General features: G+C 42.0%; 1 pseudogene; it reads left to right on the plus strand.

The window, feature by feature from the left end:
- Positions 1-4,151: 4,151 nt before the first annotated feature.
- On the plus strand, positions 4,152-4,772 carry LOC144784148 (uncharacterized; annotated as a pseudogene).
- The last annotated feature ends 13,499 nt before the right edge of the window (positions 4,773-18,271 follow it).

The following is an 18,271-nucleotide window of genomic DNA, read 5'->3' on the forward strand; positions in this document are numbered from 1 at the left end:
TAAGAGAAAAGTGTGTTTAGTTGTTGCAAAGGCAGGGCTCGATTGGAATCCTGACGAGTGGGATGGTAACATCTGGGATTCGTCTGAGTCTTGGCCATCGGCTGAGGAGATTGAAAAACGTGAACCTTCTCGTACTAGACGCGACTGTAAATCTGATGACTGCACGGAGGTTCGTGCGCATCCTATATTTCGGAGGAAGTTACAGGGTGCTCCTGGTAATCCTCAAGGGATTCCTTTGGACAGTTTAGAAGATTTTACGCAACAGGAGATTAATGACATTTTAGACAGATTTCGACAAAAGCCTGGTGAGTCTTTACTCACATGGATGGTTCGTATTTTTGATTTAGGTGCTGCAGGAATCATGTTAGATCTGGGGGATTTAGTGAAATTCTGCACCTTAAGTTTTGATCCGACTGTACAGGAACACCTTCGGAATTATGCTAACACCAATCAGACTAGTTTGCTGCAGTTAGCGGTAGATGGTTGTAATCACAAATACCCAACTGAGTCAGACTGGCCTTTGAATGACAAACCCTGGTATACCCTGAGAGATGCGTCACAGAGGCTGAAAGAGGAAGTGATGAAAACTGCTATTTTTCTGGGTACGGCTGATAGATTGATGGATGGTTTGCTTAATGCTTCTGTAAGAAATAGAATCATTCGTACTGCTCCTGCTGCCTACAAACAGGTGGTGATGACGTTGTTGATTAATCAAACAGGAAATCCTTTGTCTGATGTGATTGAAGCAGTGCGTCAGCTTGGTGAACTGGGTGAATGGCTTAAACCCGAGAGGCAATCTAGACCTAAAGGTGGTACTGACAATTACAAGTTTACTAGGCGTGACATGTATTTTGCCCTACTTAATGATGGAGTGAGACGTGAGGAAATTGATGGTGAGTCGAATGGAAGATTATGGATGTTATTCCCTAAACGTGGTTTGGACAGGAAAGAAGGGGCTAAGAGAAAGAACAAACAAGACCATGATCGCCGATACTCTGATGAAAGTGACGATGACAGAGAAAGAGGAAGAGACAGAGAAAAAGAGAGAGTGAGGAACAAAAGAGATGAATCGCTTCACTATGAGAGAGAGAGAGAGAGGGGGGGAGAGAGGGGGAGAGAAGAACGTTTTGAACGCAGAAACAGAGACCAGAGAGATAAATCTCCAGAAATACGGTTGAGAGATAGATGACATAGATCTTCTGATCGGAGTACACAATATTTTTCAGATGACAAAAATCCTTTTCGCGAAGGAAACAGGTATGAACAAGAAGTGACATTACCTAAAAGGTATGAGAGTCTTTCTCCTGATTTGTCTTGGGCGTCAGAACGCATTAAAAATTACTAGGAAATAGGTCAAGCTCCAGTACGCAATTGGGCTCGTAGAGATTATAGACCCTATGTAGACATCGAAATCTTTGGGAGACATCGTAACATACAGAGGGCCAGAGCATTGGTAGATACAGGAGCGGAGGCCACTTTGATTTATTGGAACCCCAAAAAGTTTAAAGGACAGTATTTTACTATTACTGGTTTAGGTGGTAAAGAAACCCCTGCAGTACAGACCAAACTTGAAATGAAAATAGGTAGAATTCCCCGAAAATAATATTCTGTATTGATAGTACCTCTCAGTGAATATATCATTGGAATTGACATTTTAAAAGGAATGACATTACATTTAGATGACGGATGTTATCGATTTGGAGATAAAAGCTACATATCAGCAAAGTCCGTGAGAGTTGGACATTGAAGAATTCCTCCTGTAAAAATTCCCCAAGCTACAAAGGTAGTCTCCATGAAACAGTATCGTATTCCAGGTGAGCATGAGGAGATTAGTGCCACAATTCAAGATTTGGTGGATGCTGGAGTTGTAACCCCAGTTACTTCAGCCTGGAATAATCCCGTATGGCCGGTGCGCAAAAGTGATAACTCTTGGTGCATGATAGTTGATTACCGCGAATTGAACAAACATACACCCCCTTTGACTGTTGCACTTACAGTACCTGATATTATTACATTGATTGAAAGAATTCAGAAACATTCAGGAACATGGTATGCCTTTATTGATATTGCTAATGCTTTCTTTTCTATTCCAATTGCCCCCGAGTGTCAGGAACAATTCAGTTTTACATGGAATGGACGTCAAATGACGTTCAGAAGTCTTCCCCAAGGCTATGTGCATAGCCCTACGATCTGTCATCGGCTGGTGGCAGAGCATTTAACTGAAATACCGGTAAATCCACAAATTCAAGTGTGTCATTATATTGACGATATATTAATTCAAGGTGAGACGTAGGAACAAGTTCAAACTCAATTAGATCAAATTGTTACACATTTATAAAGCAGAGGCTGGGAAATTAATCCTGATAAATTGCAAGGTCCATCACAAAGTGTGAAATTTTTAGGCATTCAATGGCTTGAAGGAAATCGAGAAGTGATTCCACAAGTGAAACAGAAAATTGCAGAATTTGCAGTCCTAAGAAATAGGAAAGAAGCCCAGAGATGTATTGGTTTATTTGGCTTTTGGCGTCAACACATTCCTCATTTGAGTCAAATTTTAGCCCCTTTGTATAGAGTTACTCGTAAAAAGAATGCGTTTGAATGGAATAAACTACAGCAAGATGCGTTTGATTTGGCGAAAGAGGCAATTCAGCATGCTTTGGATTTGTGGCCTGTACGTGATGGTGATGTGGATCTGAATGTGTCTGTGCAAGGTCCTTATGCAAACTGGAGTTTATGGCAAAAACAAGGCAGAACAAAAGTACCATTAGGTTTATGGACTAAAAAGTTACCCAATGCTGGTGAGCGTTATACACCATTTGAAAAAAAAATACTTGCATGTTATTGGGCTCTGGTGGATACCGAACAATTGACTTTGGGACATGATGTAGTTTTAAGACCTGAAATCCATATTATGTAGTGGGTTTAGAGTTTACCAAAAACTCATAGAATTGGACATGCACAGGAAGCAAGTGTGGTGAAGTGGAAGTGGTATATACAAGACAGGGCTCGTGTGGGTCCGAAGGGTGTTGTGATGTTACATGAGCAAGTGGCGCTGGCGCCGTTGGAAGAAGCAGAAAGAGATTGCTCCGTTCCTGTAGTACAGGAATCCCCTGTTAGGTGGGGTAAACCGTTCGATGATATGTCCGCGGAGGATAGAAAACATGTATGGTTTACGGCTGGTTCGGCGAGATACATTGGAGAGAAAAGGCACTAGTAGGTGGTTTCCTATAATCCTGTCACACAGAAACTGTTAAGTACCACAGGTGAAGGAAAAAGTAGTCAATTTGCTGAGTCGTATGCTGTGTATCGAGTCTTAAAACAGGAATTGCCAGGAACATGTCATATATTTACTGATTCTTGGTCCACTGCCAATGGTTTAGCAGTCTGGTTGCCTACATGGCATTCTCATAATTGGAAGATTCATTCTAAAGAAACCTGGGGTAAAGACTTATGGCAAGAAATCTGGAAGTTACTCCCTCAAAGCAATGTGACAGTTTTTTCATATTGATGCTCATACACACATAGACTAATAATATTGCAGATGAGAAATCTAAAATTTCGGAGTCAAGATTCTGATCTGGCGGGATTGGCGAAGTGGGCACACCAAAAGGCAGGACATTTCGGAGAGAGAGTCACTAGCAGGTAGGCTGCTGATAGAGGAATTCATATTCCTCTTGATCTAATCAAAGATACCATACTTCATTGTCCTATATGTCAGCATTCCCGACAGAGAGAGGTGCCCCAAATAGTAAAAGGTCAACTACATCGAGGAAAAGTACCTGCACAAATCTAGACACCTTCAGTGGCCTTTTAGTGGCCTTTCCTTGCAAAAGAGCTACTCAAGTGAATACTATTAAAACCATTGATTTGATAACGTTGTACTATGGTACTCCACTTAAAGTGCAGTCTGATAATGCATCACACTTTAAAGGGAGGTCGGTGCAAGAATATTGTGCAGAAAATAACATTAATGGGTGTTTCACATACCCTATTACCCACAGGCTGCGGGTTTGATTGAGAGAATGAATGGTCTATTAAAAGACCAATTGTGCAAATTGTCAGACGGTACTTCAAAGAATTGGAGAGACCATTTATCTGAAGCATTGTTGATTTTGAATAATCACACTTATCTGTATGCTAATTGACCACTAATGCGTTTATTACCTCCAGCTGTTGACGCTAACCCGAATTCAATTGAGAGCACAGTGTCCTATTGGGAAATTACCCCTGGAGCCTTGGCTCCATGCAGAGCTACCCCGGGATCTGCAGGTTTAGATCTGTACTCTTTGAATACCATGGTTCTAAAAATGAGAGACATTACCATAGTGGAGACAGGAATTGGTGTTCAAATACCAGTTGGAAATTGTGGCTTAATTGCCCCGAGATCTGGCTTGGCTTTAAAAGGCATTCAAGTGCTCGGTGGTGTCATTGACAGTGATTACCAAGGAGAGATTAAAGTGATCGTGTTGAACAGTGGTGATTCTGACTTAGCGGTCCACAAGACAGACCGAGTCGCTCAATTGGTTATTATGCCTGTTTTCAGTGGTGAGATTCAGAAAGGAACTGCCCCAACTCTGTTAACTATTCGTGGAAAAAAGGGTTTTGGTTCATCTGATAACCCAGGAGCAAGAGTGTGGGTTCAGTCGCCTAATAATCCCCCTGAACAGGCTGAAATTATCGCCACTGGTTCTGATAACGCCATTCTAGTGATGAGGCCAGGGCAAGATGGCTGGGATGTAGTCCCAGCTGACAAATGTTATTTACGAGAATGAATAATACCTGTGTTTGATTCCGTTCTCCTAGATCATCATATGGATTGCTGCTGCCGGATGTGTCGTCTCTGGACTCCTTTCGGTCTGCTGCGCCGGGAGACGGGAGTGCCCCGAGGACCGGATTGATTACATGAATCAAAGACATCGTTCTTTTGCATCATGGGACCACACATCAAATGTTTGGATGGAACTAGCTTTTAAAGTTACCAATACTAATCACTTCTGCCTTTCCCATCTACGGTCAGTGACTGACATCCTGTCGACATGCCTGGTGGCCGTTCCAGCACCAATGAAAACGCTGGCCCATCTCTTTAATTTGTCTGATGCACATCCTAATTTAATCTATAGTAATTTTGCTGCATATGACTATTGTGCTTTATGCACCAGTTTGGTTGAATTAAAATCCCCTCACACTTTCCAGATCTTTACGTATAATATCACAGAAGGGGATATCTGCTTCGTCATGACCTGTGACTCTAAGATAATAGGCAAGTGTGCCCAGCTTAGATTGAATAATATTACTTCATTTTCTGCCCATGAAAAGACATTGTGCGTTACCAGAACCCCTAATATGTGTACCTCTGTTCAGAATGACATGTCCTGTAAAAGTCTTGTAGTGACTGACAGCCATTATCGCACTGTATTATTACCTTCTGGATGGCTGTTCTCTTGTGGCAATATTTCCTGGTCCTATATTCCTGCGAACATTTCTAAGGGACCCTGTACTTTTGCCTGACTGAGTATGTTGATGTTTTGTTCGAATCCCAACACCATTTTACGGACTACCAGAAATGCCCCACTGTTGAATGCAGACTGTGATTCCTCATTACATTTATTTTCTAAATCTGAATACATTAGCTTAGCTGCTTCCATTGTAGGTGTCCCTACATTAGCAGTTTATAATTCCAAAACTATAGCGAAGCTAGCTTATTGGATGTTAAATTCAATTAATAATACTTCTATTGTTTTATCTGATCTTTTATTAGATGCTCAAGGTGAGCGCCGTGCTATTTTTCAGAATAGAGCTGCAATAGATTAATTGTTATTGAGACATGGTCATGGTTGTTCAGATTTTGAGGGCCTATGTTGCTTTAATTTGTCAGATCATTCCAAATCAATTCAATCACACATCAATAAGCTTCATGAGTTCACTGAAGAAGTTAGGCAACACATAGATCAAGGGTGGTTTGATTGGCTTTTTAACTGGTTGCCGGATTTACACTCCTTACGTCAGGTGTCTGGAGGTGTTTTATTAGTTGTTTGTATTTGAGTTGCTATTTGTTGTTGTGTTCAGTGTGTACCTTCCTTTTTCCAGATGTTTCGTCCACGAATTATGTCTAGGTCTATTAGTTTTGTTTCCTATTATTCTTCTGCTGATGTACGTGCAGTTTGAATTTTTTCTTTGGCTTTAGTTTTTTACATCAGTGGATATAGTCAAGGGTGGAATGTAGCGACAGGATAATTAATTTTATTCTGATTGGTGTTGAATATGGTCCACTGCCATCGTAGTATTGTGGTGAGGTCTCAATTTTCAACTTTATTATACCTATTGGTAGGGTCTGCATATGTATTTTGACAGAGTTTTGTGTATCTTTCACCCTTTTTCATGCCTAAAGGCCTAAACGAGAGAGACTCCATTTTCTTTCTTGCCTCGTATGTCCGTGGTGCTTGTAGGTCAGAAGTGATGTTTTAGTTTTAGGCTGTTATTCACTAGGTGGAAACCGGTGAAGACTGGCTCTTATTGAAGGAATGTGCTTGCTTCTCGGACTCTAAACGCAACAGCAGATGACCACTGTGGGAGTGTCGGGAGCGTGGAGCCTGGTGCAGGAATTTGGTGGGAGGTAGCCTGCTCACTGGAAATTTCCATCAGGAGAGAATGTTCTATATTATCGAAGAGCAGTGAAGTTCAGGGGGAGATGGCTTTGTGGAGAGGTTGAAGTTACATCGAGAAATGGTCCTTGGATTAGTTGCTGCTAAGGTGGTTTGTGGGTCAATTGCAATCCTATCAGCAGTTGGTCTGTTAGAGAGACTAAAGTCACATCAGTAGTTGGTTTCCGGAGAAGGAGAGAATAGTTGGTGTCCCGGAATCGAAGATAATTGCAAAGAAGGAGAGACGTTGGAGTTTTGTGGAACTAGCAGCAGAGACTATTAAGTTATCATTTGGGATTGTTGGAGTCGAGGATCAGAGAAGGGTTCGAGTGTCTTGGAGTGGTGGCAGCCGTGAAAGAGCCTAGCGGTGTAGACGTGTACCCGTGGGTGCAGAGTAGAGTCCTGAATGAACCGAAGCAAAGACGAGAGAGGGACCCGTTCAGCTGCCGGAACTGGGATGCGTGAGGTCAAGGTGAAGTCTGTCTAGCTTGTATAGTGCATACATACATTAATTATCCCTTTTCATCCTTTAGGTTGTGATTAGGTTACACAGATTAATTGCCCCTTTCAAATGTCTAGGCCGTGGTTAGGTTACTAAATGTCTAAATAATTCTTTAATGCAATGTTTATTTTTCTATTTATGCTATAGTAATGTTTAATAAAGGGACCCCCAATTTGTAGCAAATACATTTACTTGTTATTTTTATGACAGGATTGACCTTTCTTTCCAGCCAGGTGCTGTCGTATAGAAGGATTGGGGATTCCCTACCTACAGGTAACTGATGACGGGGGAATGTGTAAATCAGGTCAGGGAATAACTTTAAATGAGATAACTTGGGAGTTCTTGTGTGTGAGGATTCGACCCCTATCCAGTGCATGAAGGAGAGTTACTCGCATACGGACATCTAAATTGTAGAGAATACCGCTGGGAGACGTTAGGTACACCGTCGGGCAATGTAAAGAATAAGGCCGGGAGAGGTTAGGTATACCGTCAGGAAGTGCAGATGATATCATTACAAGAAGTAAGGGACACCGTCGGGAGACGTAAACGAATCGTCGGGAGACGCTAAGGAATCGTCGGGAGAAGCTAAGGAATCGTCGGGAGACGCTAACGAATCGTCGGGAGACATTAACGAACCGTCAGGAGACGCTAACGAATCATCGGGAGACGCTAACGAGTTTGTGAGGCAGTAAGGTGACCATAGGATATAGTGTGGAATTCCTTAGGTTTTAGTAGTATTTTTAATGATATAAGGTGATTTATTAGTAATTTCCCCATTCTTAGGTAGGTATCTTGGATATTGTGTTCTATAGGGCCTGAGAAGGGTGCTTGTATGTGGCGACTGGGTGTGCTACAAGTGGTAAGCCGATAATTTGGTCCAAGAATCCGGTCGCTACAAGGATCCAACTGACAGTCACTGGAATGTTGCAGGTGCCTGGAGTACGAGTCTGCTACTACAGTTAACTTCCCTGGGAGGAAAACAGCGTGCACTGAAAGATTACTTAGAATACAGTAATCCCAAAGATGTTTAGACAAGCTCTGCCAGAACTTTGGATTTAAACATTTTTAGGTAATTGATATACCTGACGCTTGTCAGATTGTTCATGCAAAGTAGGATGGAGCAACTTTCTTTTTCTTTGGTAAACAACTGGATGGCGAAGGAGCCTGCAAGCATCTCTAAACTGTTGATTTGCAAGAAGGAGTCCTTATGAGCCTATATGCCTCCAGTCAGGAACTGCTGACATTTGCACCCTAACCTGTCCATCTTGCATCAGATTCTAATACAAGATCTGGGATAGCAGAGAAAATAGTTCTCCCATTCCAAGCATTTAGATGTTGAAGCCACCACAGAAGCTCCTCTTTGGACTCTTTATCCACAGAAAGAAGATCTGAATAGACAAGAACTTTGCGAAGATGCAGAATTTTTAATCGTTGAAGGGCCCGATAATGAAGAGGGCTCAGAAAGATAGCTTGATTAGAAGAAGGCAGAAGGCCTATCAATCGGGCAAAAGACAAGTTGGCGAAGAAATGAAGAGTTAGGAAATGATTGATTTATTTTTGTATAAGAGATACTTTGTGGAAAAGAAGTTGAAGAATATAGCAGGAAGTGTCAGTGAGGAAACCAAGAAGCTCCAGCTGTTGAAACTTGACCAGAACAGACTTTGTAGATTTACCAGAAAACCAAAACAAAATTGGAGATTTTGGCAAAGATGAAAATGGGAAAGAAGAAGATTCTTGCCCTAGGCAATGATGAGAATATCGCCAAGATAAATGATCAGATGAATACCATGAGCTCTGAGAAAGGCTACTACTGGCTTGAGAATTTTGGTGAAACAACATGGGGCTGAGACGGGCTGAAGGGAACAACCTTGTAATGATAAAAATAATTTTCCCACCAAAACTGAAGATATTTCCTGTGAGAAAGATAGATAGGAACAGTGAGATAAGCGTCCTGAAGATTTAACCTGACCAACCAATCATTTTGGATGAAAATATCTCTGAGATATGATATGGTCTCCCTTCTCCATTTTGAAGTGATGGTACACTATGATGTTGTTGAAATTCCTTAGATTTAGGACCAATCTGAACCATAAAGATGGTGCTGAGAATTACTGATGGATTGAAGGAAATTCCTTATGTAGCCTGTTTGGAGCGAAGACACCGAATTTCATTGTGAATGAGGATGTTTTGTTCTTGGGAAAAACAAAGAGGAAGAGGAAGGTGATGCTGATTCAGGGTTTAGTAAAACTCTATGAGATACCGTTGAACTGACTGGATTGCCCACGGATCTATAGAAAGAGAAAGCCATGAATTGAGAAACAGAACTAGTCTGCCACTGACAGGAGGAAGACCAGAATTGGAAACACTTACTAGACAATTGCTTTCCTTTATTCTGTAGCCTCTGAAGTACAGTCTGGCATTGAGGGGATAGAACTGAGGCTTGTATACCATGTAAGAATCATATTGGATTTTCTGATTGAAGAAGCCTCTATTGGAGAAGCGGCTGGCAAAGCGGCTTCAAACTTTGTCGGCCTTGGTGAACCTTTTAAAGAGACATTTGAGCATTACCCATGGTGGCATATTTGCCTAACTCTTTTTTGAAAGATCTCCAAATAACAATCCTTTGGCAGAGGGACCATCTTCCATAGAAGCCAGTGAAACCAATCTAGGGGCACTCTTTAATGGCAGGCTCTTTCTTCATTCTAAGGAGATATGGACATTGGCATTACACAAAATACAAATAATACATTTGGGCAAATTGGCTAGGATAGAGGGATCAATAAGAGGACCTTCCAACTAAGCCCCATCAGCCAAATCCAGAATTCTGATAAGTGGACACACCAAATCCAGCAATCTATCCTAGCTAGCAGACCAGGCTTGACAACCCCCCTTTTTTGGATCCTTGCCAAACTTGATAAAAAAGCATGAGAATATAGGATCAATAATAGGGGTAGCAGTTATGTTATCAGGGAGGGAAGGACATTCAGAAATAAGTTTGTTTCTGGTAGACTTATGTAAGGCATTGAGCAAATAAAAGGAAACATACTCTGCCATTTTGTCAGCAGGAAACCACTCTGTTGAATTATGATGGTGAATAAATATGTGACAACGGAAAACATTGGTTAAAGTGATAACTGTGGCAAAAATGAAGATGAAAATAAAAATATTGAAGAAAAGCAACATATTTGTGGCATTGTTTAATGATGCACGGAACTTAGCTGTGCGTCCGGTTCTGGGGCGACATGGAGACCCAGTTTGGAAATGTAAATAAGAGGTTAAACATGTTCACCAAAGTGATCCTCCAACTCTTGAGACACAGGGTGAGATGCACCACCGTCAATAGGAGAAATTTAACGCCATTTCTCCGAGTCCCATAAAGAAAAGGAACTACAGATCCATTAATATCATCTGTGTCATCTAAGACATTATCATCGTCCTCCTAAGTGTCTCTGAGATGGGAAATAACAAGAGGGGAGTAAGGAGGCCCTGATTTTGAAACCTCTTGAGCCGGAGGACCAATCTTTATTGAGATTCCTTTAGCGGAGCCAGGTGTTGCTGCCTGTTTCCTACTAAGACCAAAGGAAACTTCCTCAGAAGAAGCAAGCATTTTAGAAAAAGATGCCTCTAAAGACTTAGAAACATCCAATATAGAGACTGAAACAGCCTGTTGTACAGAGTCATTGATGAAAGACTTCAATTTGTCTTTAAACTGCTGGTTATCTTCCTCTTCAGACATGGTTAGTATTGGTATTAATTAAAAGAATCCTATAAAAGTAAAAAAACAGACAATAAGGGGTTAAATGAGGAGCTAGAGTCAAGGGGCGTGTATTGACAAAGAAAGGGGAGTTGCTTAAGGCCAACTCACTAAGTGAGGGGCAGAGATGAGGCATGAATGCCACAGCAGGAGGCGGACCCAAAGGAGGGAAAAGGCTCGTGATAGGAAATGGAGTGGGAGGCAAACACAGTTGAAATATTGTAGGACAAACGGCTGAATAACTGACGAAAGATGACTGCCGCTGATGAACAAGCAAGACCGTCACATTCAGCAAGCAGCTGACAGGAAAACTTCCATAATGGTAAGAACAACATTTACGGGAAGGAGAGAGGAACGGAAAACGAGTGTGTGACACGTGCGCAACACAGCACAAAAATAAAGCAAACCAGTTTAAAATATAAAGGCAACCATAACAGAGAATATTATTATAACAATGTATTTAGAAAGGGAAAATAAAGTACTTATCTTGACTGTGAGCAGCAAAAAAAGGATTTGTTATTCGCAGCCAACATAATTATTGGGCTACTCAACATCCGATTGGTGTTATCATTATGATATCATTCGGTAGTTTTTTTCTTTGTTTTTCTGGGAAACTTATTTTTTGTTTGCTGTTGTTATAATTAAGGCAATAAAAGACTGCATAATACTCACTTCCGTGCCTTTAACAAAATCTAGCCTTTCTGACGCCAAGGCCAGGAAAATCTCAATTTACGATATATATGCTTAAGTCTCTATAGGCCTGACTACGAACGTGAAGTTTGCTGAATTGCTCAAACTACTTCTTGTACTACTAATCCTTTTTGTGTTCTGGAATAGCATGCTACTCGCCGACAAAGTAGTTTGACACCTTGTCAGGGGTAGTGATCACTATATAATGCAATTACAGCACAATTCAATACAATATTACAAATAATTTGACACAGTGTTTTCTTACCTAGGTTTCATGTGCTGTGTAATGCACCCGTTACATTATCTATACAAGGTAGCACGTCTGTCCTCTTGAACCTGCCTCTGTGACTGTGAGCAGCAAAAAAAGAGGATTTGTTTGCAGTTAACATATTTATTAGGTTTCTCGACATCCGATAGGTGTTTTCATTGTGAAGTCATTCTGTAGTAGTTTTTCCTCTTTTTGTCTGTGAAACATAGTTCTTTCTTGGCTGCTGTTAAAATTAAAGCAAGAAAAAGCTCCATAATTGGTGCTATCATGTCTTGTAATAAAATGATATAATATTATGAAGCATATATTTATTGAGAACTATAAAGGATTATGGATTCAAATATAACTCTGATACATTTGGAATTAATCTCCAAAGCTGAGAAACACTACCCTTCCCTAATGACCCCTCTTGGCCTTTCAGAGCTAAAGTCCCACTCCAAGACTCTGATATTAGAACCCTTCTTCTATCTTATGATGCATCGCCTGCTTTGAACACTGATATGATGTGCTAAATTGAAACTATCCACTGTAACCCTCCTAGAGAACCCACGGCTAACACTAGATGGTTGAATAATAGCAACCTCACCATAGTCCCCACCACCTCCCTCTCCTCAGATGATCCCAAAACCCAGCTTAAATGCACACTTTTCAACTGCAGTCTACCATGCTAAAGACATCGATGACCTCATCCTTACAAACAATCCTGATATTGTAGTGCTGACGGAAACTTGGCATAACTAACCTACTGGTCCGATAAACGTTATTTTAGTGCCCCCCAACAATAACATCTGAGGCTTGATAGACTGGGTGGGCTAGGTGGCAGCATCGCTTGCATTCATCATATCAATTTATCAGTTAGCTAACTGCACTCTGATTCCCTGGCTTCGTGCCAATGGATGTGCTTCGAGGTCGTATGCAACATCAGACAGGCCTGCAAATTCCACGCCCTCTACCACCCTCCAAGAGACAATCCCCCTTTTATAGAACAAGCCACGGAAATTATTTCAACAAATGTGACCAATCCCGGAACCCAGATCTTCCTGGGGGACTTTAACCTGCATTGAAAAGACCTAAATGACTTGTCAGTCAATAGCCTTAAAGCCTTCATATCAGACTTCAACCTTACTCAAATATGTGACAACCCTATGCACAACAAAGGAGCTACCTTAGATCTGGTTATTGGCAAGAGCAACTCAACTCAACTTGTATCTATCCTCCCATGTGACTGGTACAACCACCACTGCATCTCCTTCCTCGTCTCAGAACCGGCGAGAACCATTAAATCGCAAATGAAGAAACCTAGAATCTGGCAAAGAAACCTGAGAAATATTAACCTACATGATCTGTCCTTCCGCACAGATCAATCAATCAATCAATCATAGCATTTGTAAAGCGCACTACATACCCGTGAGGGTCTCAAGGCGCTGGGGGGAAGCTACTACTGCTCAAAGAGCCAGGTCTTGATATGTCTCCTGAAGGTCAGAATGTCTTCAGTCAGGATTGGGGGGTTTTCCAGGTCATGGTGGCGAGGTGGCAGAAAGATCTGCCTCTGGAGGCCATTCTTCAGATGCGGGGGATGGTGGCGAGGGCGCGGTCTGCGGAGCTGGCGGGTGGGGGTGTAGAGGCTGAGTCGGCTGCTGAGGTATGCTGGTCCGGTGTTGTGAAGTGCCTTGTGTGCGTGGGTGAGGAGTTTGAAGGTTATCCTCTTGTTGACAGGGAGCCTGTTCAGGTATCTCAGGTGGGGTGTGATGTGGCTGCGGTGGGGGATGTCGATGATCAGGCGTGCAAAGGCGTTCTGGATGAGTTGGAGCTGTTCCAGGAGTTTGGCCGGGGCTCCTGCGTAGTGTGCGTTTCCGTAGTCCAGTCTACTGCTGATGAGGGCCTGGGTGAACCATCCTTCTCGTTTCGGTAGGGATCCACTAGAAGATCCTGCGAAGCATGCGGAGGGTGTTGAAGCAGGATGAGGAGACGGCGTTGACCTGCTTCGTCATGGAGAGGGTAGAGTCGAGGATGACCCCTAGGTTGCGTGCATGGTCGGTGGGTGTTGGGGGGGGTCCTATTGCAGTTGGCCACCAGGAGTCATCCCAGGCTGAGGGGGTGGATCCAAGGATGAGGACCTCCGTCTTGTCCGAGTTCAGCTTCAGTCGGCAGTTCCTCATCCAGTCAGCAATGGCCTTCATTCCTTCGTGGAGGTTGGTTTTGGTGGTGTGGGGGTCTTTGGTGAGGGAGAGGATCAGCTGGGTGTCATCGGCGTAGGAGATGATGTTAAGGTCATGCCGTCGTGCAATGTGGGTGAGCAGTGCCATGTAGATGTTGAACAACGTTGGGTTCAGGGATGAGCCTTTGGGTACTCCACAGATGATTCCGGTGGCTTTGAAGCCATCTTGCCTCCTCCCCCGGACATGTTGGTGGTCGATGACCTCTCAGATCACTACAGTCACTTGATGTCCAACATACTAGATGCTATGGCACCACTACAACTGAAAAGAATACCCTAAAAAATCTGCAAATCTTCATACAACAGAAACCTAAATACTAATAGAAGAAATCTGAGACTAGCAGATCGTATATGGAGATTCTCACCCTCTGTGTACCATCTGTCACAGCTGAGATCTCTCAGAAACATATATAGCAAACACACAAGAAGCTCTAATGCTAACTACCTCAGAGAACAACTAGACCAGGCAAGAAATTGGCCAAGAAAGCTATTTGAGCTCATCAAGCTTCAATCTAACAACACACCTATTCCGGCCTCCACAGGTCCTGAGCAGCAGCCACTGTGAGGAGTTTGCTTCCTTCTTCCTTAATAACACAACAAAGACTGAACAGGATCTACAGGCAGCCCATGAGAATCTACCTACCACCGTTCTATCCGTGGACTGGTTGTGCCCCCTCAAAGTCTGGTTCCGCCACCCAAAAACAATGCCTCTTGGAATCTATTCCAAGTCACCCCATACTAAAAAAAAACAACGGCTGACCAGACCAATCTTCATAATTTTTATCCAATCGCCACCATTCCTACACTAGCAAAACTCCTGGAGAAATGCGTTCACACCCAACTTTGTTGTCATATTGAACAATTCCAACTTCTTGACAAATTCCAATCCAGCTTCAGACAAGGTCATAGCATGGAATCGGCTCTTAATCACATTATGGATGATGCATTACATATGCTGGACCATAATTAATCGTGCCTTTTGATCCTACTTAACCTTTTGTCAACGTTTGACACAGTCAAACATGATACCCTCATCGGTCTACTGGAGCACAGGATGGGGTTATCAGGGACGGTGCTTAAATGTTTTTCTTCATTTCTACACAATAGATCCCACAGGCTGAAGGTTAATCAGTCTCTGTCTGAACCTTCTCCGCTCACTCTGGGAGTACCACAGGCGTCCACGTTCTCACCCACTCTCTTCAACCTGTTCATGGAACCTATAACACAATCCTGGTCCAACATCCATAATCAAATGTATGCAGATGACACACAACTGTACCTGAAAATCTCCTCGGCAGTCCACATCAGATATCTCAACTCAGTGCTTCAACAAATGCAAAGTTGACTGACACTCAATCATCTGAAACTGAATGCTTTCAAAACTGAATTCCTTCTCATCGCCCCTCAAAACAGTCCCCAGTAATTGCAAAATAGATGCACCATCTGGCAGCCCTCAACTGCTCGCCAAATATCATTGACTCTACGAGCTCAATTAGATGAATACTTGACAGGCACCTGAACATGCAGAATCCCATCAGTTCTCTCACCAAATGAGCAAACTTCCATTTAAGCATCCTAAGGAAAATAAAAACGTTCCTCCCGCACAACGACTTCAAAACTGCGGTGCAAGCAATAGTGATCTCTAAGCTGGATTATGGCAGTGCAACCCTATGTGGACTTCCAAGAGTGAGGATTGCCCCACTCAAGGCCTCTCTCAATTCGGCTGCAAGGCTCATCACAGGCTCCAAACGCTATCATCACATCTTGCCTGAGCTTAAAGATCTTAATTGGCTCCCATATGAGGCAAGGATACATCTAAAAATTGCCTGCATGGTTCACAAAGCTCTACACTTCAACGCCCCTCTATATCTTGCACAAAAACTTCAGCTCTCAGGAGGTTTCAGATCCTCAAGAGGCTCCAGCACCTTACTACTTAAACCACAGAATTTTCATAAAATGAAAACGTACAATCGAGCATTCTCAGGTATTGCACCTAGAATTTGGAACTCCATACCACCAGAATTAAAACTGAATAATTCCACAGCTTTGTTCAAAAGAGAAGTCGAACTCATTCTGATGAACATATTTCTGGCCTAGTCCCACAGCCCACTTGAGAAGGTGCTGCTTTACCCTGGTCTTGAGTGTACTACAATGATTACTATTGTCATTTAGTTCTGTCCTCTCCTGTTCAACTGTGATATTAACTCTTGCTCCCCTATTAAGAAAGTCAAAGGATTACAATGAAAGAAATAGGGATCGCTATGTTACTCTTCCACCCTTTTGAAATGTGCTACTGTTGTGCCCGAACGTGTCCTTTTCCGGGCCTTCCTGTTCTAATGTCGTTTATATTCCTTGTACCCTTGTAACTATGTAACTACCTTTCTTTGAAGAGCTCTGATACCCTCTGTGGTCTTTTCCGCGCTATATAAAACTCTGTAAATACATACATTTAGCAAGGTTACAATTAATACATGCAGGTATGAGGTACTTATACGTTTTGAAAGTACCAATGTGCAAATATATTTATTAATTCATAAATCAACTATCGTTTCACATCTAATAGATTAGCATATAAGTGAAATACTGAGAAAGTTTCATGAATGCATGGATAGTTATCAATGTGTAACACCTCATTTTCTTTTGACATTTTCGGTGCAGACGTTAACACACACAAAGTTCATAAGCTCTCATTTAAAATTAAATTAAATGTAAGATGGATTTTTATTGGTGGTTCACAAATATATGAAAATCAGGATGATTAGAGATAAACTCTTTCCATTTTACACATTTCTAACATGGTAATAAAATGATACAATTGTCCCATTAATAAATCACAATCTGTTACCTAAGCGAATAATATCATCTAGTCTACCTTTCTTCTGCATGCTTTAATATGAAGTAACAACATTTTCTCTTTTTTTATAGTATGTTTATTATTTCTTTCTCATTCATTCAATAAACTTTATTTCGGTTAGTTTTAACCATCAAAGCACAAAAAATACATTGTCTATCATTTAGGGTCAGACCTAAGTAGTCAAATGTTTGGACTCTTTCTAATGGTCTGCCTTCCATCGTAGGATGGGGACAATTAGTGGTGTTGGCATTAAATACCATATACTTAGTCTTATCAATGTTGATTACCAGGTTTCTATGGTTACAAAATTTGATGAACTGGTTTAGGACCCTCTGCATGCCCATTGGGGATTTTGAGAGCAGCAGGGTGTCGTCTGCAAACATTAATGCAGGAAATCTTTGCGAAGCTAGTTTCAGGGAGTCAATATCTTTGATGGATAGTAGATCTTCTATAAGCCCATTAACCCCTTCAGCGCTGCGCGAATTCCGCTGCGGTGCTGAAGGTTCTAAAGAACCTATGGACTCATGACGAAACGGTTCCGTCATGAGCACAGGCCAACCGGCGCTCATGACGGAACCGTTCCGTCATGAGCATCGAAGGGGTTAAGAAAAAGGGAAAAGAGGGTTGGGGCAAGAACACAGCCCTGCCTAACCCCCTTCTCAACCGGGAAGGGCCCAGTTAATTGACCATACCTTCCAAAGCGTACTCTGGCAAAAGTGCCATCGTGGAGATGTTTAAATTGGTAGCATAGGTATGGTGGTACCCCCATTGATAGTAAAATAGCCCAGAGTTGGTTTCGGTCCACCATATCGAATGCTGACTTTAGGTACACAAACGTTAGATATAGACTTCCCTGGTCCAGGACGACATGCTTCCAATAAAGGACCTGGAGTCGAAACAGTTGATCAATTGTGGACGTTTTGGCCCTAAATCTTGCCTGAAGGGGGGTCTCTCGAAAGTGTCATAGTAGGTTTTTTTGTGTCATGCTAAGTTTAAGTGTGTTTTCCAATCTATCAGGGAAAATTCATTCTCCCGATTTTTATTGGAAAATGTTCCACTTGCCGTTTGTAAAATGTTGTCATGTATGAGTAATCCAACCTGAAAATATTCTACGCTCTGCATAAAGTGTTCTTTCCCATTGATATTAATGGGATCTGCCACTAAACCATTTGATCTCACCATCCTTGAAAACTATGTAAGAGGTGAATAAGAAGAAAACATCAGAGGAGGCAACTTCCCACTGTTTTCATTTGTAAAGGAGGACGTTTTAAGTTGGACAAAGACAACTAAATTAAAACCATTTAATTTTGCCATAACAGAGTATAGACACTGTGGGTACACTTT

The sequence above is a fragment of the Lissotriton helveticus genome, chromosome 10 (genome assembly GCF_964261635.1).
Source record: "Lissotriton helveticus chromosome 10, aLisHel1.1, whole genome shotgun sequence".
Lineage (NCBI taxonomy): Eukaryota > Metazoa > Chordata > Amphibia > Caudata > Salamandridae > Lissotriton > Lissotriton helveticus.